The sequence below is a fragment of the Pogona vitticeps genome, chromosome 6 (assembly GCF_051106095.1).
Source record: "Pogona vitticeps strain Pit_001003342236 chromosome 6, PviZW2.1, whole genome shotgun sequence".
NCBI classification, from domain to species: Eukaryota; Metazoa; Chordata; class Lepidosauria; order Squamata; family Agamidae; genus Pogona; species Pogona vitticeps.
In genome coordinates, this window is record NC_135788.1 from 40930778 (window position 1) to 40937135 (window position 6358).

The following is a 6358-nucleotide window of genomic DNA, read 5'->3' on the forward strand; positions in this document are numbered from 1 at the left end:
TGATATAACTTAAAGAGAGTGAAGGAGCTGACTGGATATGCATCAATAACTGTACAATGGTGCCTTGACTTACAACTGTCACTACTTACAACCAATTCGACTTACAAACAGCTCCGGTCGCAAAATTTTGCTTCTACTTGCGACTGGAGCTTCCACTTACAAACAGAAAAAGGCAGGGAAAAACGTGGGGAATTCAAATTGCTTACTGTAGGTGGTGAAAGAGGCTGCTTCTTTGTAGCTCTTTTGCTCCAGCAATTAGAGTGTGTGCAATCCAAGGAAGCTGCCTGCTAAGGTATGGTGCTGCTTTATGCTTTTGGCATTTTTGCAGTGTGATTTTTGGCTGAGGGGGTTATGTTTCTGTGCTGTGATGAGTCTTGGGGGGTTTGTTTATTTTTTGGTTCCTCCGTCCCATTTCCGATGGTGGGTTGGTTGCTTTTTGGAGTGTTTTTTCCCATTTCTGATGGGTCTTGGGGGGGGGGTTGGTTGGTTGATTTTCCACCCCATTTTCAGGCCCAAGGAGCGGTGTGATAGTGTGTGTGTGTGTGTGTGTGTGTGTGTGTGTGTGTGTGTGTGTGTGTGTGTGTGTGTGTGTGTGTGTGTGTGTGTTCATCCTCCAGATCAAAAACTTGAGGGAGACCTTGAAATGAGGAGACAAACGAGGGAGGTGTCCAAGAGGGACAGGACTGTAATCATGGGGGACTTCAATTACCCTCAAATCAACTGGTTCAATGAATGCTCGGGTCAAGAAAGAGAGATCAGGTTTCTTGACATGCGAAATGACTGTGCCTCGGAGCCCAGTGACTCTGGATTTCATATTGTGTGGTACTCAGGACCTGGCTAGGGATATGAATGTCATGGAGCCGCTAGAGAATAGTGACCATGCTGCAGTCTCTTTCGCCATGCATGTTTTTTTTTGGGGGGGAGTGTCAAGCAAATATGACACAAAAAAACCTTGATTTCTGAAGGGTGGACTTCCCTCAGATGACAAAACTAGTTACAAAGAAGTTGAAAGGGAAGGTAAAAGGAATCCAGTCTCTCTAGAGTCCGTGGAGCCTGTTTAAAACAATGGTACTAGAGGCCCAGTATACCGCAAAGAAAGAAGGGCTCAGCTAACTCCAAGAGAGTGCTGGCATGGTTAATGAGTGGAGTTAGAAAGACTTTAAAGGACAAGGAGGGGTCCTTCCATAAATGGAAATCCTTCCCAAATGAGGAAAATAAAAAGGAACACAAACTCTGGCAAAAGAAATTTAAGATGATAGGGAAGGTAAAGAAAGACTTTGAGGAACATATGGCCAGCAATATAAAGGGGTATACAACTTGTCCCTTAAAATGGCCACAGTGCCAGAGAACTGGAGGACAGCACATGTCATGCCAATCTTTAAAAAGGGAAGGACCTGGGAAACTACAGGCTGGTTAGCCTAATGTCTGTTTCAGGGAAGATGGTGGAAAGTGTCATCCAAGATAAAATCTTAAAACACATAGAAGAACAAAGCTTGCTGAGGAAAAATCAGCATGGCTTCTGTAAGGCTAAGTCTTGCCTCACAAACCTTTTAGAATTCTTTGAAAAGATCAATAGGCATGTGGATGTGGGCAAACCAGTGGATATTGTCTATCTGGATTTTCAGAAGGCATTTGATGTGGTCCCTTCCCAAAGGCTGCTGAGAAAAATCCACAGTCAAGGGATAAGAGGGCAGGTCCTCTTATGGGTTGAGAACTGGTTGAAAGCCGAGAAACAGACAATATGTGTCAATGGGCAGTTTTCTCAATGTAGAGAGGGGAAAAGTGGTGTGCCCCAGAGATCTGCCCTGGGATCAATGCTTTTCAACCTGTTCATAAATGATCTGGAGACAGGGATAAGCAGTGAGGTGGCCAAGTTTGCAGATGACACAAAACTTTTCTGGGTGGTGAAGACCAGAAGGTATTATGAAGAGCTCCAGAAGAATCTCTCCAAACTGGGAGAATGTGTGGCAAAATGGCGAATGCAATTCGATATAAAAAAATGTAAAATAATGCACATTGAGGCAAAAAATCAAAATGGTTGTTGTGGGTTTTTTGGGCTCTTTGGCCATGTTCTGAAGGTTGTCCTTCCTAATGTTATCTAGAGAAAAGGCATCTGAGGGGGGACATGATTGAGACGTATACAATTATGCAGTGGAGGCATAAAGTGGATAGAGGGAAGCTTTTTTCCCTCTCAAGCAATACTAGAACCAGGGACATCCACTCAAATTGAGTGATGGGAGAGTGAGAAGAGATAAAATAAAATATTTCTTTACCTAGCATGTTGTTAGTCTTTGGAACTCCTTGCCACAGGATGTGGTGATGGTATCTGGCCTAGATGCCTTTAAAAGGGGATTGGACAGATTCCTGGAGGAAAAGTCCATCACAAGTTACAAGCCATGATAGGGATGTATAACCTCCAGGCTTAAAAGGAAGGTACCTCAAAATGCCAGATGCAGGGGAGGGATATCAGGAGAGAGGTATCTGGTTGTCTCGTGTGCTCCCAGGGGCATCTGGTGGGGCCACTGTGAGACACAGGAAGCTGGATTGGATGGGCCCTTGGCCTGATCCAGCAGGGCTCTTCTTATGTTCTTCCATCTAAAACTATTTTGAGAGACAACTCTTAGGGGCTGTCAGTCTTCCGATGTATCTTTCTAAAAATAAATAAATGTGCATAAGTCCACTTGTATCTTAGATTAGGCAGAACAAAAGAATGCAGAAAAGAATAAATTAACAGGTTAAAGCAAACCTTGAACAATTGGGGATATTCCTTATTTTTCCCCTTCCTCCAAGCACCTTATACAGGTTTTTCAGACCAAAAGACAGGATATAGACTGGTTACATGAAATTTTCATCACCATCACCACCACCATTATCAGTGCCACTATAATTCTGTTATAGATAAGAGAAAAATTATAGAACATACATTGCTTCCCTGTATTCCTTTCCATTTTGTGACTTTAATTCAGTGCTTTCACAGAATTATTGGGACTCAAGCAGCATCTCTAATGGTTAAACTGTACATTACAGAGTCTATTAAAAACTGAAATCTGTCAGTATTCCCAAGATGTGATTCAGTCAGACCTTTGTGACTGATGCCTCTACTTATGAACAGAAGACCAATCACAAAACAATTTGTTATAACCAATGCAAAGTGAATCCTCCTATTTATCTATCACATATCTTTCAGCATATAAGGAATTGTTTATTCTAATGCTGAGTTATCTGCATTGCATATATTGGCCCGGCATCTTTCACATATTTCCCACATTATTTAGTCACTAATGCAACACTGGCCAGAATCATATTAGTTATTTACACTGGCATCAGTGCCGTGGCATAAATCACAGCATCAAATGGCTGATAGTCATCTCTTGTATTCCTCACAGTGTTGGAGTATAACAAGGAATATGAGCAGCAACTCATTACCCAGTGGTAATTCACCACTGCAATTTATATATTTACGTAGTGTAAATCAGAGGTCCCCAACCCCCGGTCTGTCACCCGGTGCTGGTCTGTGGCCTGAACCAGATCGGGCAGCAGAGACACACCTCTCGTCCCATCCCCCGCATGCACTTACCCCCACATAGGCAACTCACATGTGTGTGTGCTCTAGCATGCCTGTGCTAGCGCCGTGCTGCTGTTTGTGCATGCACACACATGCACGAGCACTGCACCACCATTTGTGCATGCACACGCGGAGGGGGGTGCCCCGCCTTCCTCTGCTGTTCCATGGGGTGGAAAAGGTTGGGAACCCCTGGTGTAAATAACCAATAGGACTCTGGCCAACATGCCTACACATGGATAACTCCTCTAGACCTAATGTTGCCCAGAATCCCTGCAGCTGCTATTGACATTTTCACTCAAAGAGAACATGTTAATTACATTCACACAATTACTGTCATGTCTAGTTCAGCTCTGAGGCAGAAGTGAACTCTCTTCTTCCTGTGATAACTCATGGGTATGTGTTAATGACAAAAACATTAGCTTTCGTAGAATATTTCCGGCTGCATAGGAAGACGAAAGATGTGTGAGAACATTTTCTTTCAGATTTAAGGGAACTCACAAAAAGGGGAGAATGTGAGGAAATTGGGACTGTAAGTGAACCCGTTTATCTGCATTTTGCCAAGACTGAAGCATTGTAAAGTTGGTCCAAGCAGTTGCTGACAAGCTGTTCTCCACTTTATTAGGATTCCTTCCCAGGAGGGCTGGATTCAATTATGTGTTTCACCAATTTCCCAAGAGAGTGTCAGAGCTGAACCAGCATGCTTTGCCTTCAGATTTCCTTCTTTAGGTTACAAATGTCCTGCTTTTCCAAACTTTTCATCTGTTCTGAAATGGTACATTTAAGACTGCTAGCCAGGACACATATTTTAGCTGCTCTGCCAGGTTCTCTCTCTCTGTCTCTCTCTGTTTTCTTATTTAACTGTCAAACACATCACTCTCAAATCAATTCCCCCACTTTTGTTCCTAGATCTGAGCATGGCCATTTCTCTGCAGGGTCTGTGTTTTGTTGTGTACAATTTTATGAAGCATGATTCAAGATGAAATTTATTGGCTTTGTGCTAATGAATGGCTTCTTGGCTTTCTTCTTGTTTGGTATGTATGTATGTATGTACGTACGTACGTACGTACGCACGCACGCACGCGTGTGTGTATGTGTGTGTGTGTGTATGTGTGTGTGTATGTGTGTGTGTGTATGCATGCCTGCCTGCCTGCCTGCCTATTCTGCCTTTCTTGGTGCAGAACTGGAGATGCATCAAAAGATGAATTAAAATCAGATGACAGCCAAAACTCAGTGGTTGAAATCTAGTAGCAGAACCTATGCATAAGCCTGATGATGTCATCAGCCATGGAAATTCTTCAGAAATCAAAAATTTCCAATTCCTCTCCTAAGGCTCCCTTTTGTCCTGAGGAAGCCATTTGGGGGGGGGGGGGGCGTAGAATATGAGTCTTTAATTTCTGAAGGTAGCTGCCACAATTAAAATCATCCTGGGGAAATTAAACACTTCCCCTGTCTTGCAGTCCCCAACGGCTTTCCCTTGACAAAGGGGTTCCCAAGGGACCCTTGGGATTTAGGGGCAGGAGAATCAGCCAGAATCTTATTGCGTTCCCACTGCATCAGTTCAAAATTATATAACTGGTGGGCTCATTCATTCTGGTTCACTGTCATGCATTCCGATATATCCAAATTACACAATCAGTTGTGTACATTGTGGTATGCCCAGATGCATGGACAGGAAAAAAAATGCAAAAGCTGCCTGCACAATTTCTCTTAAGCACACAGTATTTCACAGTAGGATTCTGGTCACGTTATTAAATATGCTGAAAAAAGCATCAGAGTAAAACAATTTTAAAACAATGCAAAAATGCAACAAGAGAAAAAGACAAAAAGCATCCACCATTAAAAAATATTTCCTTAGTACAGTGGACCCTCGACCTAGGAAATTAATTTATATTTGAACGGTGTCCATAGGTCGAATATGCATTCCCCAATATGCACTGAAAACCATTTAATCTGTAACCAGCCCAGGGTAGACCGGGTCTACCAGGGGAAGCCCTCCTCTGGTAGGCCTGGTCCACCAGGCTTTCCCAGGCAGTAGACTGGGCCTACCAGGGGAAGCCCCGGTCCACCCTGGGGAAGCCTGCATTGACGGGGGCAGGGGACCTCTGAGAGGCCTCCCATGGCGGCAGGGAAGGCCTCCGGAGGTCCCCCTCGCTGCCGATTGAGCCTCCGAAGCACGACTGGCGGCGAGGGGGACCTCCATAGGCCTTCCCTGCTGCCATGGGAGGCCTCTCGGAGGTCCCCCACTGCTGCTGATCGAGCTTCAGAGGCTCTATTGGTGGTGGTGGGGACCTCCGAGAGGCCTCCCACGGCGGCAGAGAAGCCCTGGAAGGCATCCGGAGGCACAATTGGCAGCATACGGACTGGAAGTGTGAGGCGGGGAAAGTGCCAAATTTGAATTTGGTGCTTTTCCCGCCTCCCCCTCCCGGTCCATTGGTCAATTCTCTGGCCGCAAGTTGATTGGAAATCTTGCTGCCGGAGAAGTCCGTACGTTGAAAAGTACGCATGTCAAGCCGTGCGTACATCGAGTGTCCACTGTACCTCTGACAAATGATTCTAGGTGTGGAGATGGTCAATACTGGAGATCTCAGACTCTGTTGTGAAACCAGATCCAAACATATATCCTGTGAATGATTGTGTATGTATGGTTGTCTTTCAATAAATGGGTGGATCAGACAGTTGCGTCAAGTGTCTCAACAGTTTGTAGACGTTGCTTAGCACAGTCTGAATCTCTTAACTGAAATCAATACAACAAATGGAATAAACTTAGGATGGATCATGCCCAATACATTTGTG